General features: G+C 43.8%; 1 protein-coding gene across 1 annotated transcript in view; it reads left to right on the forward strand.

The window, feature by feature from the left end:
• acss3 (acyl-CoA synthetase short chain family member 3) overlaps positions 1 to 20,131 on the forward strand; it is a 57,585-nt gene that overhangs the window by 24,626 nt on the left and 12,828 nt on the right. The window lies entirely within an intron of this gene.

Consider the following 20,131-nt stretch of genomic DNA (forward strand, 5'->3'; position numbering starts at 1 on the left):
TCGAGTGCTTTATTAGCACGAACTGTATGTGATGTTTTAATTTAACTTGATCTTTAAGACTCACCGCATCTTAAGCTTATCAGTGTGGGAAGACTGTAAGAGTGGTATACTTAGCTCATTAACTATAACTTGACCTTGCGAAGGAGCAGAACTTCAGAAAATCGCTCTTCTAAAAAAGCCTGAAGAGCTTTTTATCTCAGTCCCTCTCTGATTAATTGTTTCTATGTTTAGTGTTGGAGACCAGGAGATTGGACCCATTCTAGCAGAGTAATTATGGCGTTAAAGACCGCTCAGTTTTAATTTCTAATTAATTTTCTCTGGGAATTGATTATAAAACAGCGAAGTGTCATAATTTGTCAGTTATTTGGATCTTAATTAGATCGGGATGTGCAGATTACTCGTTAAAGAAGTTGAAATGAGAATCATGCAAAGCAGAAACATATAATGGAATTGCTTGGGTGTCGCTGAAAAAGAACGACATGTTTCCAGCATATTCATGACGTTAGTGCGTTTAATATCCAGAAGGCCAGGCCAGCAGAGATACCCTCACCTCAGCCAGAGGCGAGCGGGGAAACTCCCAGAGAGCATTCAAACAAGGGGTTTGACTGGCATCGTCTTTCATTGGCTTCACTAGTGTTTAATTGACTTTGCACCCATGTGGGAAACTAAGTGACTGGCTGGGCTGTGAGGGCTAAGTCGTGTGCTTAGCCAGGGGGATAAAGAAAACAATCACTGGTGCCTTTGTGCACACCTTGTCCATCAGCACAGGAGGGGAAATGGTAATTGCTTCCCTACTGAAGCGTTTGGACTTCTTGATAATAAGTCTTCCTAGTTTTATTTCTCCTGTCCATAATAAACCAAACTGAAGTTAACCAACTGTATGTGTTGATTTCCACATAAACATGATGTCAATATGTCATTGACATTTGCACCAATGGGGCGGCTGTGGCTCAGTGGTAAAATCGGTCGTCTTTCTATCGGAAGGTTGGTGGTTCGATCCCCAGCTCCCTCAGTCTACATGTCCTTGGGCAAGACACTGAACCCCGAATTGCTCCTGGTGATAGCGTGAATGTGAGGACTGATTGACAGTTGGGCACTTTAGGTAGCAGCCTCTGCCATCAGTGTATGAATGCGTGCGTGAATGGGTGACTGTGACAGGCTTGCCAAGCCACGCCCCTTTTAACGTGTCATACATTACACACAGAAGGGCCAGTTTTCTTTACCTCCCAGTGAATCTATCCCACAACATGACATGTCATAAGAATCTTGTGCTCCCAGCTTGTCCTGTTTCTAATGTGTTGTTTCTAATGATTTTTGATTGTGTAAGAACCTGTTTGCCTCTTGGATGCTTCATCATCATGCTAATGTCCTCCCCCCTTGTTCACCCCTCTTTGTTTGTTGTCCTCCTGAAGTACCAGTATCGTGAACTATGACTAATGTGTGAGTGACGGTGAAAGAAAACAATTGGATGTCACTTTGTTTTGTATTTTCCTGTCAGTGCAAATGCAGAATCGATGCCAGACAAGACGACGTGTTTTTGTTAAATATGGATCAATACTGTGGTAAAGCCATCGACCTTGAGTTCGCACATGCAACACGCTGTGATCTGTGTGCAGATTAGACCACTTGGCTGATTGGAAGCTCAGTGTGAGAAACTCAATATTGCAATATTGCAGAAATGTGATTTATCACTGCAGGCTAATTACATGTATGCTGAATTCCAGTTAAAGCTATATCCTCTAGACATTTAAATCAGAAAACCCTCGAACAGGTTGACAAGTAGAGCTGGGCAAATATCGATTCCATCAATGAATTTTAATTTATGGTTTAGACTATGTTAAAAAAGTCAGCCCACCCAAAGGTGTAACCCCGCCTCTCGCCCACTGACAGCTGGAATAGGCTCCACCATCCCTGCGGCCCTGAACAGGATGAGTGGTATAGATAATGGATGGATGGACTGTGTAAAAAATGGATGTTCCCTAATTACCCACAATTACTGTAGGAAACCGTCACCACTTCCAGTAGTTTACAGTACTGTGAGAGTTAAAATGTAAACATGGCCCTGCGGGCTGTGGTTGATAAGTGCAGAGCTTGTTCCCACAAAAAGGCACAGTCACCTGGAACGTACTGGTTTGGTTTTGCAGGGTCTGACCTCCCGCAAAGAACCGTCTGCTTTAATATACTAAAAGCAGCAGCTCCACTAATTTATTCCAATGTCTCAAACTGCAACTGCTTGAAAAACACTTGCTAAAATCAGATACTATTAGTTGCATAAAATCGTAAATTGGATGTGGTGTGGAATTAAAACTGCTATCCAATTTTGAAAGAAAAAGAACCAACTGTCTTTACCCCCAATTTTAAACCCCATATATACATATACACACCAAATATTCAGAAAATATGATGAGGGACGTAGAACATATGAGGATGTCTGTGAAGGTTCTCAGTCATCCAGGTATTTAAAGCCCCCCTCCAGCGTAAACCAAGTGTAACCTTGTAAACATCTCCATGTGGTGTTCTTCGTGTCCTACAAGACATATCAGGGACAACATCAGCAGTCATCTCCATGGCTGGGCCTGTCTGCTTTTAAACTGCAGTGTACCAAGGACAGGCTGAACTGCACGTTTTCAGACTAGGTTTGTGACGTCACAAACCTAAGGAGCCAATCCCGTTAATGGACAGGGTGACGCTATGCATATTATTATGTGTAACCTATGGCAACCACTTCGGTGATGAGTGAGCCGGCTGTAACCGTCATCGTAACTTCTGCGAACTCGATACTGACTAACGCTAACCCTGCTACTACTAATTACTACATTTCAAGCTAGCTATGTTTCAACAAGTTGCCACTAAACGATTGCAGAGACGTGTTTTGTTTTTCTGATGGAAATGAAAATGTGCATAGTGGGCGGGGCCAATGCAGATTGTTGAAGGAGGAGATGCCTTGGGAAGGTAATTAAACGTATTTTGCAGAAAAACATATTAGACACAATTTATATGTCTTAAAACATGACTGGAGCTGGTCTTTAAAGCTTAATCCAAAAGGCCAAACACTTGAGGATGTATGTAATAGAAGCCTGGAATACGGTGTACTCCAGCAATTGTTCTTTCTACAGGCATTATATTCATCTGGTGCATCTTGTTTTAAAGTTAAATGTCAAACCTCACAATGTATATTCAAGGATGTTTGGCTTACTTCTTTGATTTATCACTTAGTCTGCAATTTGAAATCAACCTTCTGGTAGTTAATTTGGCAGTTTTAGCTTCTATGGAGCAGCAGTATTGATCATCTAGCCCTTGAATTGGGACACATCTACGCACGCTGTGGGTTTGTGCTTCGCAGCGAGTTCATAGAGAGTGAAAATCAATCATCTTGCAGAGTGCATAAAAGGCAGCGAATTCCCCCAGTGTGCTATTTTTATGCTCACTTTAAATATCCATACACTGATGTTTAATTATGTAAGGCTTTAGGAAGAGCTGTCAGTGTACATGAGCTAATCGGGGGAGCTGGAGGCTTTAGAATAGACGCCGATGCACACAGGCAAACACCGGATTATGACTTCTCCAAGCCTTTAGGTGCTGTGAGATTCGGTTGTTTACTCTGTTATGTATAAAACATCCCGGTGCTCTCCACCTGTACATCCATATAAGATTGTGTCTGGCTGCCGGTGCAGATGCTTGGACTTAACGAAACTTTCCAGAGTTGTCGATTCCCATCTTTCTCTCTGCAGCTTCAGATCACATTTCACTCCACTTGAACATGCCGGTGTTTGTTTCACAGTCAGGTTTGAATCTCACTTCCTCTCTCACACAGACACGCACCCAAACAAAATCCCGTCACACTTTGCGCCTACCCCAGCCAGGTGATTTATTGAGTTTGGAGAAAAACCTCTTGGATTCTGTCTCGATGTGTAAATCCCATTGGATTCTTCACCCCCTGCTAAACTCAATAACTGGCAGCTGGCGGCCAGCGCTGCAATCCAAATGTGTTCTGCACTGTTTCACGGTAGAGCGGGTCACTCCCCGTTTCACTTGCTTTCTCCGTCTTTCTCTTTGTGAGGCAGTTTGACTTTAAATGTGTGGGTGACAGAGACGCCTCCGTGCTATACATATTCATTAAACTTCATTAGTTTGTCATTTCTTTCTGAAGTGCAGAGCAACTTAGCAGAGTTCATTTGTCTCGAGCTGTCTGAGGGAGCGCAACTCTCTTATTGTCAGGATAAATTAATTGCTGGTTTTAGTGTCCTCGGGGGAATTGTTGATAATATAAACATTATTAATAGTCTCATGATTCAACGTCAACTAGATCTTTCTTTGCAGACTGAAACGTTTGTCTTCACTCAATGACCCTTTTTCCAAAAAGGCGTCTAAGGTGACCGGATCACACGTGAAATGGACAGCATAAATACATGTGTAATCAACCACCAAGGTGCTTTGTGATCTGATCACTAACTCCTTGCCAAGGTGGTCTAGAATGCATAAGACCGTACGTCTTTTCTAGGGTACACACTAGGCTGCACGGTGGTACGGTGGTTAGCGCCTCACATCTAGAAGGTTCCTGATTGTAATCCCGGGTCGAACAAAGTGGGCCTTTCTGTGTGGAGAAGACAAAGACATGCTCCTTGACTGCACTGGTGACTATAATTGCCCATGTGCGCGTGAAAGGTTGTCCGTCTCTATGTGTCAGCCCTGTGATTGACTGGCAATAAGTCCAGGGTGTACCCCCTGCATCTTGGCTCCAGCCCCTTGCGACCGTGAACAGGATAAGCAGCATAGATGATGGATGGATGGATGGATGGATGTACACGCTAATATGTGGCCCAAACATGGGCATAACAGGAAGATACGTCATTGTGACAGGATGTTATGTTATGTTTTGGTAACAACACACCAAAACTGTTTTGTTGGAATGTAAGTTCTTAAAACTTTATTGTTTTTTTAGCGAACTTGTGCCAAATGAATCTGGCATTTGTGTGGCAATAGACTGAGGCAATACCTGTGTACTCGGCCCTTTTACCTTCTATTAGAAGTTACAATGGTAAAATGGTAAATGGACTGTACTTATACAACGCTTTTCTAGTCTTGCGACCACTCAAAGCTGCTTTTACACTATATAATAATATAATAACCTTTATTTATAGAGCACTTTTCAAAATCGAAGTTACAAAGTGCTTTACAGAGGCAGCAAAGCAAAAAAAAAAGGTCATAAAACTACATGTCACATTCACCTATTCAACCACTCTTGATGGCGAAGGCCTAAGTGTCGATGTCCAATCAGATCTTTGCCTATTCTTGCCCAAGGACACATGTGAGTGTAGCAGTCAGGGATCGAACCCCCAACCTTCCGAATTAGAGCCGTCCGACCCTGCCAATGAGCCGATGAGCAGAAACAATTCCTAAACACGTGCGTGCAATCCAAGCTGCATAACTTTTCTTTGCACGACAGCACGTACCCTAATAGTAAATACTTTGCATGCTGTATTAATACATTTGGGATATAGTGCTTGGTCACAACATTGCAACTTGAACTTTGACTTTCTTGCTCATACATCTGTCTGAATTTTGCAGAAAAAATTACATTGGAATTGCTCTACTTGTCTCTACTACTCAGTGGGTAAAAGCAACTTCGAGCTACAATTGGACTGGATTTGACATGCATGTATTAGTGCCAACTAAATCTGTTTCTGTCATACTAAATAGTGTGGGAGTATGGGTATTGAACGCAGCAAAGTGTCCAGCTGGATGCCTTGATGATGCATGATAGACACAGTTGTAAACAACGACGTGTTTCGGTTATCCACTTGTCCACCACGTTTTTAAACCAAGTGTAAACAGGGTCTGTAATACTGTGTGTACTAACAGTTTATATTGAAACATAGATGGAAAAGTCAGTAAAGGATAAAGAGCAGCTTGTATACAGTTTCCTCCTGCCTGCACTGAGTTCATGAGTCACCCTGTTCGGAGCGTCACGCTGAACTGTTCGACCGTCTCTCTGGAGACAGCACATCGATCATGCAACTTTTAACAATGTCCCTCCCTTGACATCTCTCCTTCAGCTCCCCCTCCAACAGCAGAGAAACAACTCGCTCAATGGCAAGCGGTTTAAAATTCAAGGCTCGTTTGGTCTCGACGGAGAGGGGAGGAAGACTCTTCTTGAGGAAGTCGTTATTGTTAAACACCTGAAAGCAAAGTTAGTCTGCATCGTCTGGCTTCCAATGCAGAATCAGCTCATTTTTCAAACTTGTGACAGGTCCCTCTCTCACACATTGGGTTTTCATCTATAAATATTGATATACCTGTTCTGTCACTTACAGTGGAGCTTTGCTTTTTGTTGTCCCCTGCAAACTAGAAAGAAATTGAACAGAATCAATCACCAGCGCAGGTGCCCATAAATCTTTGCAGCGGCATGCTTGTAATCCTGGAGCGTAATATTCAGCCGCTTAAAGCTGTAATCGATGATGGGAAGAGGAGCACTATGAGTGATGATGGGGAGAGTAGCACGCACTATGTTTGAAATCAGAAGATATAAGCTCCTTGAGGCTTCGGCTAACAGGTTAGCAACATAGCTGCATTTGTTGGCTCTTGGTTGCTTCTACAAAATTAATGGGCACAGCAAGACTTTAATAAGGCCCTAATGAGGCATCGTCAAATCTGTCATCAGTACCAGGACCACTACAAAACAACATGTGATGATTTACTGACTAATCTTGTTCCAGTACCGATACCAGTATTGTTATCAGCCTCCAGTAATACCTATAATGCGGTATCGGGTATTGGAGAGTACACCAGACAATGCACCACCATGATACCATCATTTATAAGCCCCCCAAAAAATCAACTTGTTTCAGTTAAATAACCGATAAGTGACGATAACAAACAACAGTGTAATGCTAGCAGACAAAGCTAGCAAAATGTCAGCAACCAGTATTTCTGCGCCAATATAATGTATGATGATTTTTTTTGGCTTTAGTATCAGTATATTTTCTGTCAGCCAAGGTCAAAGTCTAGGTATGGGAAGAAAGACATGGTAACACATCCCAACTAATAACCACTGATCCACATTAGAGACGTGTTTAAAGGCCATTTGCGTCACAGCAACGCATCGAAGGCTGTCCCATCTCGAAGGCTCCTTCAGATGCGTCCGACAAATGCGCCCTCCTTTTCCCAGGCCATGAGGGGTCCATCGGGTGCATCCTTCGCCGCCCAACGTATCCCGAGATTAATTGCTCGTCAATTCAAACGAGATGGTGGACTCTTAAAACGGCCGAGGAATAAACTTTTAAATGTAAAACTTAATCGAATAGCTAGCGATGCAAATGTTAAAAATAGCAAAAGGGGACTTGAAGTTATCCCTAAACGAATAGGTCAAGTTGCGCGATGTTAGTTATGATAGCTAGCTAGCCCGCTGTTGCTAGGTGACAGGACGGGAACAGCTGGTGATGCAAACAGGAAATCCTCCGTAGACCAGACCGTCTCATTTCAGTTCAGCCTTAGCGGTGAATGATTCATCCTCTTTAGTCTGCGTCCTTCAAAGGATGCAGCCCCCAAATTGAGACGTAGCTTATGACTGACTGTCAGTATCCAGTTTGGCCCCAATGTAGTAGATTAACCACACGGGGTCCAGCGATAGACTAGGTCTTTACTCAGTCTTGTTTTGTTTGTTTTGAGTCTTATGGTGAGCAATAGTTGAACTTCGCTGTGACTTTGACCAGGAATACTGAGAGGAAACGGAAGAGTCCAACTGAAATGACAAATCCTTGAATAAGCTGAAAGGCTTACACAAGGTCCTCTTACAATCTGCTGTCTCTTATTGTCTGAGGGAATGTATAAAAATGTCCTTGGAGATGGAGCGCAGTGTATCAGGATTGTGACTCATTGAGGGGGCCAGTGGATGTGTCACTGACAGCTGGAAAACATGTCGTTTACTCTGAATTCCCTTAGAGTAGAAGGTTCCGGCTGAATTAATAATAAATGAAGAAAAATATTTGTCACTGGATTTGTGATTAAAATACTTTTGAACCCTCACCCTGCCCTGCTGCCTCTCACAGACTGTGAAGTGTTTTTGCTCCTCAGTGTAAAGCTGCTGTATCATCACTGCAGAATATTTTATCAAACAGTGCGTGTGTGTTTTCCAGCTCCTAATTCATTATCTTGATATCGTCTCCCTTCACAGGGAGCAGTTGATCAGCTGTGCCAGGCACATACCTCTGAAACATAAGAAAAAAACAGCCCAGGATTTGGTTCATATTGTTTTTCCATCCAAACCCCCCACAGGCTTTCCTTACCTTTCAGCCAACTGTGTATCACTGCTGATTGGTAAACAGGCGTCTCACACAAAGAGCTAAAGGCAATCCAAACAGAGCTGTCCTTAGAGGAGCACCAGGCCCGGCCCGGAAAAAATGGAAAAGTCAGCTGACTGAAAATAAACCATTTTGCCGCCAGCTTGGCATGGAGAGAGGCAGCGTGACGTATGGAAGAGGGGAGTTCACAGGTTCAAGCCTGTCCCAGGTCCTGAGATTTAAAACAACATAACAATAACATGTATTTGTATAGAGCAGCTTTCATATATAAATAATAATAATAATAATAATGATGATAAGAAGAGAAAGAGGAAGAAGTACAGGAAGACAAGCAAGAAGGAAAGGAAGAGGAAGAAGAAGAACAGGGAGAAGAAAAAGAAGAACAGGAAGAAGAACAGGAAGAGGACGAAAAAGAAGAACTTAAAGAACAACAGGAAGAGGAAGAAAAGAAGAACAGGAAGAAAAAGAAGAACAGGAAGAAGAAAAGGAAGAAGAACAGGAAGAGGAAGAAAAAGAAGAACAGAAAGAACAACAGGAAGAGGAAGAAAAAGAAGAACAGAAAGAACAACAGGAAGATGAAGAAAAGAAGAATAGGAAGAAAAAGAAGAACAGGAAGAAGAAGAAAAAGAAGAAGAAGAACGGAATGAGGAAGAAAAAGAAGAACAGGAAGAGGAAGAAGAACTGGAAGAGGAAAAAGGAAGAAGAGGAAAAAGAAGAGGAAGAAAAGGAAAAAAATTAGGAAGAACAAGAAGAAGAAAAGGAAGAGGAAAAATACAAGGAAGAAGAAAAGGAAGAAGGAGAAGAAGAACAGGACAAGAAAAGGAAAAAGAACAGGAAGAAGAAAAGGAAAAAGAACAAGAAGAAGAGGAAGAAAAAGAACAGGAAAAAGAACAGGTGGGAGAAAAGGAAGAAGAAAAGAAAAAAGAACAGGAAGAACAGGAAGAAGAAGAAGAAGAAGAACAGGAAAAAGAACAGGTGGGAGAAAGGGAAGAAGAAAAGGAAAAAGTAAGAACAGTAACAGTAAGAACAGGAAGAAGAAGAAGAAGAGGAAGAAGACAAGAAATGAAGCAGAGCGAATGAACTGAAAGGATAGAGTGCCGTCATAATACGATGGAAAGTAACTTAATTAACAATAAAAGTTAAAACAAGATAAAAAGTAAATATATAAATAGGAAGCAGAACAAAGGATGGGAAATTAAAACCATTTTGCCCGCAGGTTTGGATATCAGGAGATTTTCTGTGGAGTACATCCATAAACAAACAGCTTTACATCCCACCAGTTGCCTCGGTGTTTGTCAAACATACATTGTTTGTCATCGCTCGCATGCAACGCCAAATTTACACACTCTGTCCTGGAAATACTTAATTGCTCTAACAAGCTCGCTGACGAGAATTTGACTAATTTGTCCAATTTAGCTCGTTGATGAGTTTGCGCTCCGGAGCGCTCGGCTGGTGCCGGCGAGATCAGTTCTCCGATACACAGTGGAAGTGTTCGGCCTGCTCGTTATTCCCATGCGCGGCGGACTCAATCATTTCTCAGCCTCCTGCTGTCATCGGAGCTGCTGATTCATCCTGTCCCATCAAGCCTGACGTGGCTCCACGCTGCTTTCTTTCACATGCATTTCCTCCTCTCACCCTCCCCTTTTACCCTCATTATTATCATATCGTTTGTACATGCTTCTTAATTCACACATATATTAATTAAAGCCGCCTACTAACCCTAAAACGTGCATGTCTGACACCCTGAAACCACCTGAAGCCACAGACAGCCCGGCTCGCTTCCCCCTCATGTGCATACGGGAGAATATCTGCCATTTTGAAGCCTGATAATAATCTCTGCGCTATTTTAAGACCCAAGTGCCACTGGCAGGGGGCGGAGAGGGGGTGATGATGAAGGTTGCTGATGTCACCGGTGTTGCCTGGCAACAAATGTGTGTTTCCAGTCGGCGGGGTTCGGCTGCCTCTCCAGCGAGCGGTGGCGGACGGACGTACAGTAGAGTTTTTAGGTCTCTGTGTGTTTGTCTTTGCCTCTCTGACTCCCTCAGACAGACGGCAGCTGCACACAGATCAAATTAACTTAAAAAACTGGACCTCCTCAAAGCACCTGTCTTGTCAAATAAATTGGACAATAGACTTTTTCTCCCCCTGGCCTTTCACCAAATGCAGCGCCGGCATAAGATTGTTTTTCATGCATCCCCCCCTCCCCCTCTCTCCTGCTGAAATAAAAGTCTCAGATGGTCTGTGAGTGGCAGTTTTACAAGCTCTTTGAAAACTTCATCCTCTCACAGGAGAACAGGAGCTTTTAACAGCCTCGCGCTCACCAGCTCAGCGCAGAGACAGTAATACATTAGATCAGGGGTTAATGAGGAATCCGTACCTGAAGCCAAAAGGCTCGACAGGGATATTACCTCTGTGTAATTAAAGTTGGATATACCATCACCTGCAGGATTTCCTTTCACAACGAGTATTAACATATTGCTAGTAACCCTGTCATGCCTGAGTCTGTGGCGCTGCTTTGATAAGGGCATAAAGGACAAAGAATTGCATCAACAGGACCCCAAGCAATAACACATAATACAGTAATCAAGCAATATTTTGTTTAGTGCTCGCCCTCCGGAAGCCGTAATTGAATTTTGCCTCTGTGAAGTCTCATTATAACCTTAAATTATTTGTGTTTTCTTGGTGCCCTTCTTGTTAGAGCTCAATTCTAACGCTGAGCTCAGTCCACATTGAAGAAAAACTTAGTCCCTAACAGGATACTTCACAACAGAGATTGTTTTCAAGTAGAAACAGACTGATATGGGATTTTTGACGCCGATATCAATGCCGATTTTAAAGGAGCAATTCGCCCCTGGAAAAAGCTGATGTTCTCTGTAATCAATAGAAGCAATAATATTTGAAATTGGTGCCATAGCTGTGGAGAAAGTTGTACAAACAGCTGGTGGTTTCACCCATTCTACATTCCTACAACACCCAGCGTGCATTGTCGAGAGCGCCCTCTCTCCGCCAGATGACGCGTTTTATGTAGTCTGGCGGAGGTTTTCCAGGGCCCATTGGTGAAGCGGATAGCGTCCTCCAAAGGCTCAGAGTGACACTACATTTTTTCCCTACCATAATGGCGTTAGCTCTCCATGATAGCATGATAGGACTGAGGTTGAAAATCGGCGAACTGGCCCTTTATGGGGGAAAATGGACCAATTATGGCCCACTGATGAAAGCCTTTGCATTTGCAGTATTACAGACTTTCGTGGAAAAAATCACAAGTGGCAGCAGTGGTTGGTCTGCCAGAGAGGGTAGGCGGAGCTAAGCGGCTGCTTTTCCGGTCGCTGCAAGTGTAGTACTGTAAACAGTAATCTACTATGGCTGAACAAACAAAGAAAAGATGGATGACTACAGATACAACTTCAACAATAAGAGAAAATCCAAAGAAAAAGAAACAAATTCGACGCAATTACCGTTTATCACCACAGGTGCCGCCAAAGAGAACGAAACTGAAGATTACAACTTTAATATTTTGTTAAATTGAAACTGTATCAAATCCTTAACACGTCCACATTATTGTCTGTGTAGAACATTCATTACTTAAAAGCATTTATTATTCATCAAGAATGATTTGGATTAAATAGTTTTTAATGATATAAGGTTTAATTAAATTTGCCTCTTAGATAATTTTGTGTCTTAGCAAAGCTAATCTTGTGTTTGCCAGAAGCTCATGGTTTCCCATTAGGTTTAATTTTTGTCCTGGGAAACATTTAGAAACACGTTCCAGCACAGTACCGAAAGTGTATATTTGCTTCCTTAAGCATATAAACTAGAATTATACCAACTTTTCCCCTCATCTTATTTGTATTCTTTCCTACTTCTTTCCGCCACAGACCGGTCCCTCAGCTTCTGCTGTTAAGAAACAAATCAGAATACATTTCTTTTCAGGACAAAAATCTTCCCTGACTCATGTCACCCCGGTGCTCTGTTTCCCACCTTTGAGAAATGCGTGGGAGCCGAAGCTTGGTGCCTCACGTCACTCAAAACCAAGCACAAAAAAAAAGCTGCTGTTGCTTTTTTGGTCTCATTACGTGGCTGCGAAGACAGTGGCGCAGATGTCGCGACTCTTGTAATTACATCTCCGAGAGCGGAGGTGCCACGTTCGTGTTAGCTCGTTGTCGACCGCGGCCCGCCGTCCTCGCCTCTCTAACCTGGGGATTGTTCTGGCATTCATTGCATGCCCATTGTTGCATTTGTCTGGCGAGGTTTCGAAGGCACAAGATGGGGGTCTTTCATTAGCAAGTTAAGTAGTGAATTTGTATGCATAAACTTGGCTCAGAGCAGATGAGCCGAGCTGTCTGAAAAGCGATAAGGGAGGCAATGTTTTAGCTGATGGAATGAAATTATCCCTTCAAGAGGCCGAGTTGTAAATGGGAGAAGACATTGAGTGTGTGCGTGCGTGTTATCTCGCTTTCATTTCTGGCTTTGGTGGGTGGCATCACCAGCCTTTTGCAGTCGCTGCAGCATACTCTTAAATCCCCACACACTTTACCTTTTTTCTCTCTTAACTTTTCTGCTCCTGTTGTTTTCCTCATTTTAAAATTCAGCCCAGGCTTGGCTAACAAACGCTTGTGTTTTATTGTGTTTTTGACTTTGGAGACTCACAGTGATGGTGTTAGTCGGAGCTGTTTCAATTGTGTTGTTAAGCACAGACTCCTGGCAGAACTAATCCTGCAGGTTTGTAGTAAACTTTAGTTGTCACTCTAGGAGCCAAATTCTCTGAATACAAGCAGGAAAACAACACTAATGCTCAGCTTTCTTAAAGGGCCAGTTCACCGATTTTCAACCTCAGTCCTATCACGCTATTATGGGGAGCTAATGCCATCATGGTTGGAAAAAATGCAATTTCGCTCTGTGCCTTTGGAGGACGCTATCCGCTTCTCCAATGGGCCCTGGACTACATAAAACTCGACATCTTGCGGAGGCCAGGGAGCTCGCTAAACTACACCTCCTCGATCTAGGACGCCCTCTGCTGGTGTCATGTCTCATTCAAAATCGTCAGGTTTGAAATGTAGACTGCAGACCTGAAGATTTTTTAGACGATCCACCGGAATATTCTCGCTGTATTTGGGATTCTGTACCGCTCTGAGCCGTTGCCTGCAGCGATAAATGTCCTTCACTGGCGTCTCTCGCCGTTCCTTTCAGAGGGAGGGGCGCAATGCACGCTGGATGTTGTAGGAATGTAGAATGGGCGAAACCACGAGAAATATTATCGCTTCTATCGATTACAGAGAACACCAGCTTTGACGGACAGCAGCTTTTTCCAGGGGAGAATTGCTCCTTTAAAGCTGTTTTTTATTGGTGTTATTTTTGTTTTATGCTGCATTTATTATTCATGATTTCCTTTCTCAAATTTTCAGTGTTCCCATTTCGCTGAGATTCTGTGAGATATTTGTTTGATGCGAGCAAAATTGAAACATGTAATATAAAAGAAAAACCCGTCAGAAACGGGGAACAAATCTTTATATTTCCGTCAGAGCAGTTTCTCACTCTCCCTCGGTTCACACCGTCTTTTGGAATAACCTTGGTTGGACTGTCTTGTTGAGCTCCGGCCGAGTTACCACGAGCACCTCTGTGCATTTGTATGATGAACAGAAATCAACCCCCAGGCTATTTCTGACAAGGTGGTTTACACATTAAGTAACACGTGCTGTTTGCTGTATGTGAGTTATACCGACTATAGGAGGTAAGAGATTGCTTTGCTGATTACCTGAAAATGTAGGACTGCAGCCTCTGTATATGGGGCTCCTGCTCTACCAACTGAGCCAAACCAGTGCTCCAACAGAAGCCCAATTAAAGGGGAAATCGACAAACCCGCCATCAGGCAGCAGGTGCAACAACACCGTACTCCTGACACCTAATTTAAATGTTTCAATGGAGCAGCTACGTTTGAAATTGAAGGTGAGCCAGTTAAGTGGCTGCCTTCAAATCTGATTTACACACTTCTTTATAGACTTAGATATTTGGACAGTAACATTTTCTAATGTGTTTTGGCTCAAAGCCCAACACATTAGCTTTCATATAGAGATGGAAGTTATGGGTCTTTGCAGTGATTCGGATCTTCAAATCTCATTCAGCTGCATGATTAGTTCATGAGAGTCTTTCACCAAGTCTTCCTCACTCTCACGCGTTTATGAACGATGACAGCTCCCGTTGCATTCACTGGTCTTCTTGTAAAATCATCACGATATAGCAGCTACTTGGCCCAACTTGTCCATTACAAAACCTCCTATAACTTTATAATGTCTGAAGAAATAAATCATTTGATAATTTAGTTTGTGTTCATCTATTAGTGGTTTAAACGTCCACGAACTGGCTTTGTCACGGAAGAAATATTCCGCCCCACTTTTGTTCGTAATTGGGTTGTATCGATCACAAGGACCATTCGCATTCAGTCAGTCAGTGACCGACAGTCGGTGGGTCGAGGTGTAGATTGGTCGGTCGGTGTGTCGAAGTGTAGATCGGTCGGTGGGTCGAAGTGTAGATCGGTCGGTCAAAGTGTAGATCGGTCAGTTCGGCAGTCGAAGTGTAGATCTGTCAGTTGGTCGGTGGGTTGAAGTGTAGATTGGTCGGTCGGTGGGTCGAAGTGTAGATCGGTTGGTTGGTCGAAGTGTAGATCGGTCGGTTGGTCGAAGTGTATGCCGGTCGGTCGGTCGAAGTGTAGATCTGTCAGTTGGTCTGTCGGTTGAAGTGTCGATTGTTCGGTCAGTGGAAGTGTGGATTGGTCGGTCGGTCGAAGTGTAGATCGGTCAGTCCGTCAGTCGAAGTGTCGATTGGTCGGTCGGTTGAAGTGTAGATTGGTCGGTCGGTCGGTCGGTCGAAGTGTAGATCGGTCATCGGTCGAAGTGTAGATCGTTCGGTCAGTCGGTCGAGGGGAAGATTGGTCAGTTGGTCGGTCGAAGTTTAGATTGGTCGATCGGTCGGAGTGTATGCCGGTCGGTCGGTCGAAGTGTAGATCTGTCAGTTGGTCTGTCGGTTGAAGTGTCGATTGTTCGGTCAGTGGAAGTGTGGATTGGTCGGTCGGTCGAGGTGTAGATCTGTCAGTTGGTCTGTCGGTTGAAGTGTCGATTGTTTGGTCAGTGGAAGTGTGGATTGGTCGGTCGGTTGAAGTGTAGGTCGGTCGGTCGGTCGGTCGAAGTGTAGATCGGTCATCGGTCGAAGTGTAGATCGTTCGGTCAGTCGGTCGAGGGGAAGATTGGTCAGTTGGTCGGTCGAAGTTTAGATTGGTCGATCGGTCGGAGTGTATGCCGGTCGGTCGGTCGAAGTGTAGATCTGTCAGTTGGTCTGTCGGTTGAAGTGTCGATTGTTCGGTCAGTGGAAGTGTGGATTGGTCGGTCGGTTGAAGTGTAGATCGGTCGGTCGGTCGGTCGGTCGAAGTGTAGATCGGTCGTCGGTCGAAGTGTAGATCGTTCGGTCAGTCGGTCGAGGGGAAGATTGGTCAGTTGGTCGGTCGAAGTTTAGATTGGTCGATCGGTCGGTCAAAGTGTCCATCGATTGGTTGGTCGAAGTGTAGATCAGTTGGTCGAATTGTAAATCGGTTGGTCGGTCGGCCGAAGTGTAGTTCGGTCGGCAGGTCGGGCAGTCGGTCAAGTGATACGTTCTGTAGTTCTCCTAACCAATGACATGGCCATTTGATGAAAACATCCCTCCTCCAAAAGGCTATTAGCGCGTGCTAACATCAATCAGAAGGAAGAAGGACGGGATTGGGAAGCCGTGAGCAGAGCAGAGTCAGACGCAATTCTGTTGGACATTAACATCAAGCAAGAGAGAATTTAATGAATGTCAGGAAAGAATGAATGAATGGAATTGAACGGATCATTCATGACTGAAACATCTCTAATTTTATGTGCAGATTTATACCTGCAGTTAGTGGTTTCAGGGCTGCAGAAACAGCCCGTAAACCCCTCGCCCATTGTGATGTCTTTGAATAGTTGCCTTTTAATAGAAGCAGCAGGAAGTGGAGATTGTTGTACAAAGTGTTTTTTAACCACCTGGTGAATGTAAGCTAATTTTGTTTACCCTCTTGTTACTCTCCTTCTCCTTTGCACATAATAGTTTCATTACACTCGCACACGCTTTTGGGCAATGGCATTTTGGTCTAATACTGATGCTGTTTATTGTTGCTGTATTGATTAATGTATGTAGCTGTATAGCATTGGTCATCTGTGTTAGAACAGCAGATTTCCATAAGGTCAGGGAGAGCTTAATGTTGCTTCCTGCGCACACCAGAGCGTCTCTCTCTCTCTCTCTCTCTTGCAGGCTGATTTGCAGTGTGAGCTGTAGATGCAAAGTTGAATGCGGTTGAAGGAGTTTCACAACAATCTGTTGCGAAAGAGTTTGAGCCGACTCCGCTGACGTTTATCATCGGTTCAAGGAGCGTCTTGAGCAACCGGCGTCGAGCTGTGCTTCCTTGCCTCAGGCTGTCCGGCGTCACGCTGCCCTCTGTTTCACCCTGCTCTGCTTACATCACTTTGTGGTCATTTCAGGACTCGGTTTATCAAGTTTACAGCCTGCTTTGCTGCTGCTTCTTTACTGCTCTGCTCACAAAAAGGAAGCTAATTAATTAAAGTGTTCTAACGTCGCCAGTATTGCCACTTCCCAGATTCAAAGGAACTTAAAGGACTCCTTGTTTAAGTGGGATGCTTGTTTGCAGGGGTACATGTGTAAAAGTAGCATAGTGAGGCCCACTTGAATGCAACTCTTTCTTTTCATATTTTAAACCTGGTTGGTCCTATTCTCTCACTGTTGGGCCAGCATCCTCTGATGACCTTGTGTTCAACCCACTCTGTTTTATGTGTCTGAGTGAGAGGCCCAGCAGACGGCGTGCAAGGGCAGGCTAACTCTGTCTGAGGATAAGGCCTGAGGTGTTTTTTCATCTGTTTCAGAAAGAACTTGAAGAGAAAGGAGAGCCTCTGTTTTTCAGTAGCAGCCCTCCCTCCAGCTACCAGTAATGAGCGCGCCTGTTCGATAGCACCTTCTCAGCTCAGAAAGCACCCTCGTATCACCTAGCTCCCTTTTTTCCCGACGTATCCTCCAACAACCCTCCCCCTGCCTGAACCCATTCATCACACTCAACATGCCTCTCACCGGCCGCGCTCATCTCCTGCAGGTCGAAGGAAGATTGATTTGTTTGTGTACGGAGGCAAAGAGAGCGAGAGGGAGCAAGAGAAAAGGGAAAAAGACAGAGGTGGGAGTCGAGGATGCAGAGGTGTGTTCTGTGTTTGTACGTGTGCCAGACACTCACACCAGTCACTCAGACGAGCAGATAGACAACGACACAGTGCGAGCGCATAGGTGTGTGTGATTGACTCCAGCCCGCAGACGCTGTTTTCACTCCTTCTCACTCCCCTCCAGCACCTGCCTCAGACTGCCTTTCTTTCCGAGCATATTTAATCCTCTCTGTGGCCAGAAGAGTTAGTGAAGGTATTTTGTCTCTTTCACCTAAAGGAAGATTTAATTTTGACCCTTTCAGATGGATAACCTAATTAGATGAGACTGCAGAGCTGAGGGTGTCAGAAGTCATATTTCTACACAAGTACAGATCATTTCTTCTTATTGGACTTCCTCATTTTGCTGCAGACGCCTGTAGCGTCTCAGCTAGCATGCACACAACAGGTGACAGACGACACAAAATAACCTCCATACCCTGCGATTTCACACATTTCTCTACTGCATTTTGGTACATTTTAGGGCTGCAAAATCAATCCCATATTGTTCAAGAACATGTGTCACAAACACATCGCAAAAGACAGCGGGAAGCGTGTTGAATATATACAAGATTTGGCCCTGCTGCGTGTCATCCCCACTCTCTCTTCCCCTCTTTCAGACACCAGCCACTGTCCCCTCTCTCTTTCAATAAAGGCATAAATAATGAACAAAGAAAGAAATACAAAGATTCAATGTACATAGGCCGTGCATCCACATAAATTTGTGGGCAACTGCAAAGTTAGCTAGCATGATGCTATAGCTTGTCATACCGTCATCCCATCTTTAAAGTGGTAATCTCAAAGATCTCAGTTTTGTTCTCTTTGGCGCCACCTGTGGTGATAAACGGTAATTGCGGGAGCACACTTCCCAGATATCCAGACAGTGTTGCATGTGTGACGTCCACAGTTGGCTCCGGTTGTAACTCTTGATTTTCCTCACTGACTGACTGTTTGCCTTCATCTGAGCGTGATTAGCTTAAGTCAGCATAAAGACTGAGAGCAAGGACACCTCTAAAAATGTTATTTTTTAAATTTGTACTCAGAAAAGAGCAACAACAACAAGTTTGTGGGACATTTCTAAGATGAAAACATTTGGTTGTGTTCGTGTGTTAAGTAGCGACAGCTACAAGGTGGTTAGCCTAGCTTAAAAAAGTACAGGAACTGAAACCAGCTAGCCTGGCTCTTCACAACTTCAAAAATACACCTTCCAGCACCTAAAGTTAATTCTTTCAGAAGTAATATCTCATTTGCTTAATCTGTACACAGAAGTGTCTGAACAATAATTTTGTTGGATATGTCTTTCTATTTTTTTGATGGAAAGATTGCGTTGTGTTCATGTGTTAAAGATATAATTTCGAAGTTCTCAGTTCGCTCTATTTGGCGACACCTTATGGCGATAAAAGGCAATTGTGTACGTATACGTCCTAGATTGGCTCCGGTTGTAACTCTTGATTTTCCTGGCTGACGGTCGCTTTCCTTTTCAGACTGTTTGCTTCATCTGAGCGTCGAGTTTGTTTCTTTTTCTTTGGATTTTCACTTCTTGTTGAAGTTGTATCTGTAGTCATCCATCTTTTCTTTGTTTGTTCAGCCATAGTAGATTACTGTCTACTCGCAACACTTGCAGAGAGTGGAGAAGCAGCCGCTTAGCTCCGCCTACCCTCTCTGGCAGACCAACCACTGCTGGCTGATGGAAAACACGTCACAAACTGGGCGCCGCGATAGTTGCCACAGACACCCAGTCTGTAATACTGCAAATGCAAAGGCTTTCATCAGTGGGCCATAGGCTCAATCACCATTGTGTTACCTCATTCGGCGATAGATAGAGACATTTATTTAAATGAAAATCTTCGAGATTATTTCTTTAATAACCCTTTCAAAATATAAAGAAAGTCCAGGTGAGCAAAACATTGTATCTGTTCTCTCTGAGCACGGGGATGTAGGAATACTAAACAGACAAACTGCCGTTATGATTTATTACACCTTCATGGTGTGTGTGGTCTGAGGAAGGAACTTTAGGAGTTCCTGGCAAACATCTGAGTCAGCCTTTACACTTCTGTTCTCGTCAGCTTATAATCGTTTATGTAAATGGGAGGACAAAGTGTTTTAGCAGCGCAACAAATCATCTTTGAGATATATTTGCATTGTAAAGGTTTGATTTCATGCCTGAGAGCCGCACAGCCAGCTCCGCTCTCTTCCTGTACGCCTTGTAAAATGTCAAGGTCCAATTATATTGTCTTCTTTCATTTGGGTTTTGAATTTTCACTCGCCGGGCCTGAATCGCCGCCAGCGAGGCCCCGGCTCCGGCTGTAAACAGCCGAGCTTAAACACTCCACTCGTGCTGACACGGTTCAGAGGTTCTGTCGAGTCCTAATCGACGTGCGATTCAGAGGAGCTCTTAAAGGCCTCTTGATGGCGTCCTTCAGGGTCAGAGCGAGTTATTGCTTTGCCAATAGGGAGTCGTTATCTAAGGTGGGTTAGATAATGTCATCAAGGTCAGTTATGATGCTGTTTGATTAGCATGTAGCTTCACATACGTTTTTTAATTAGGACCAAACAGACTTTAAAAAAGGACTTTTACATTTT

This window comes from Semicossyphus pulcher, unplaced genomic scaffold (assembly GCF_022749685.1).
Source record: "Semicossyphus pulcher isolate SPU_LCO1_2020_fin unplaced genomic scaffold, fSemPul1.0.p SCAF_20, whole genome shotgun sequence".
NCBI classification, from domain to species: Eukaryota; Metazoa; Chordata; class Actinopteri; order Labriformes; family Labridae; genus Semicossyphus; species Semicossyphus pulcher.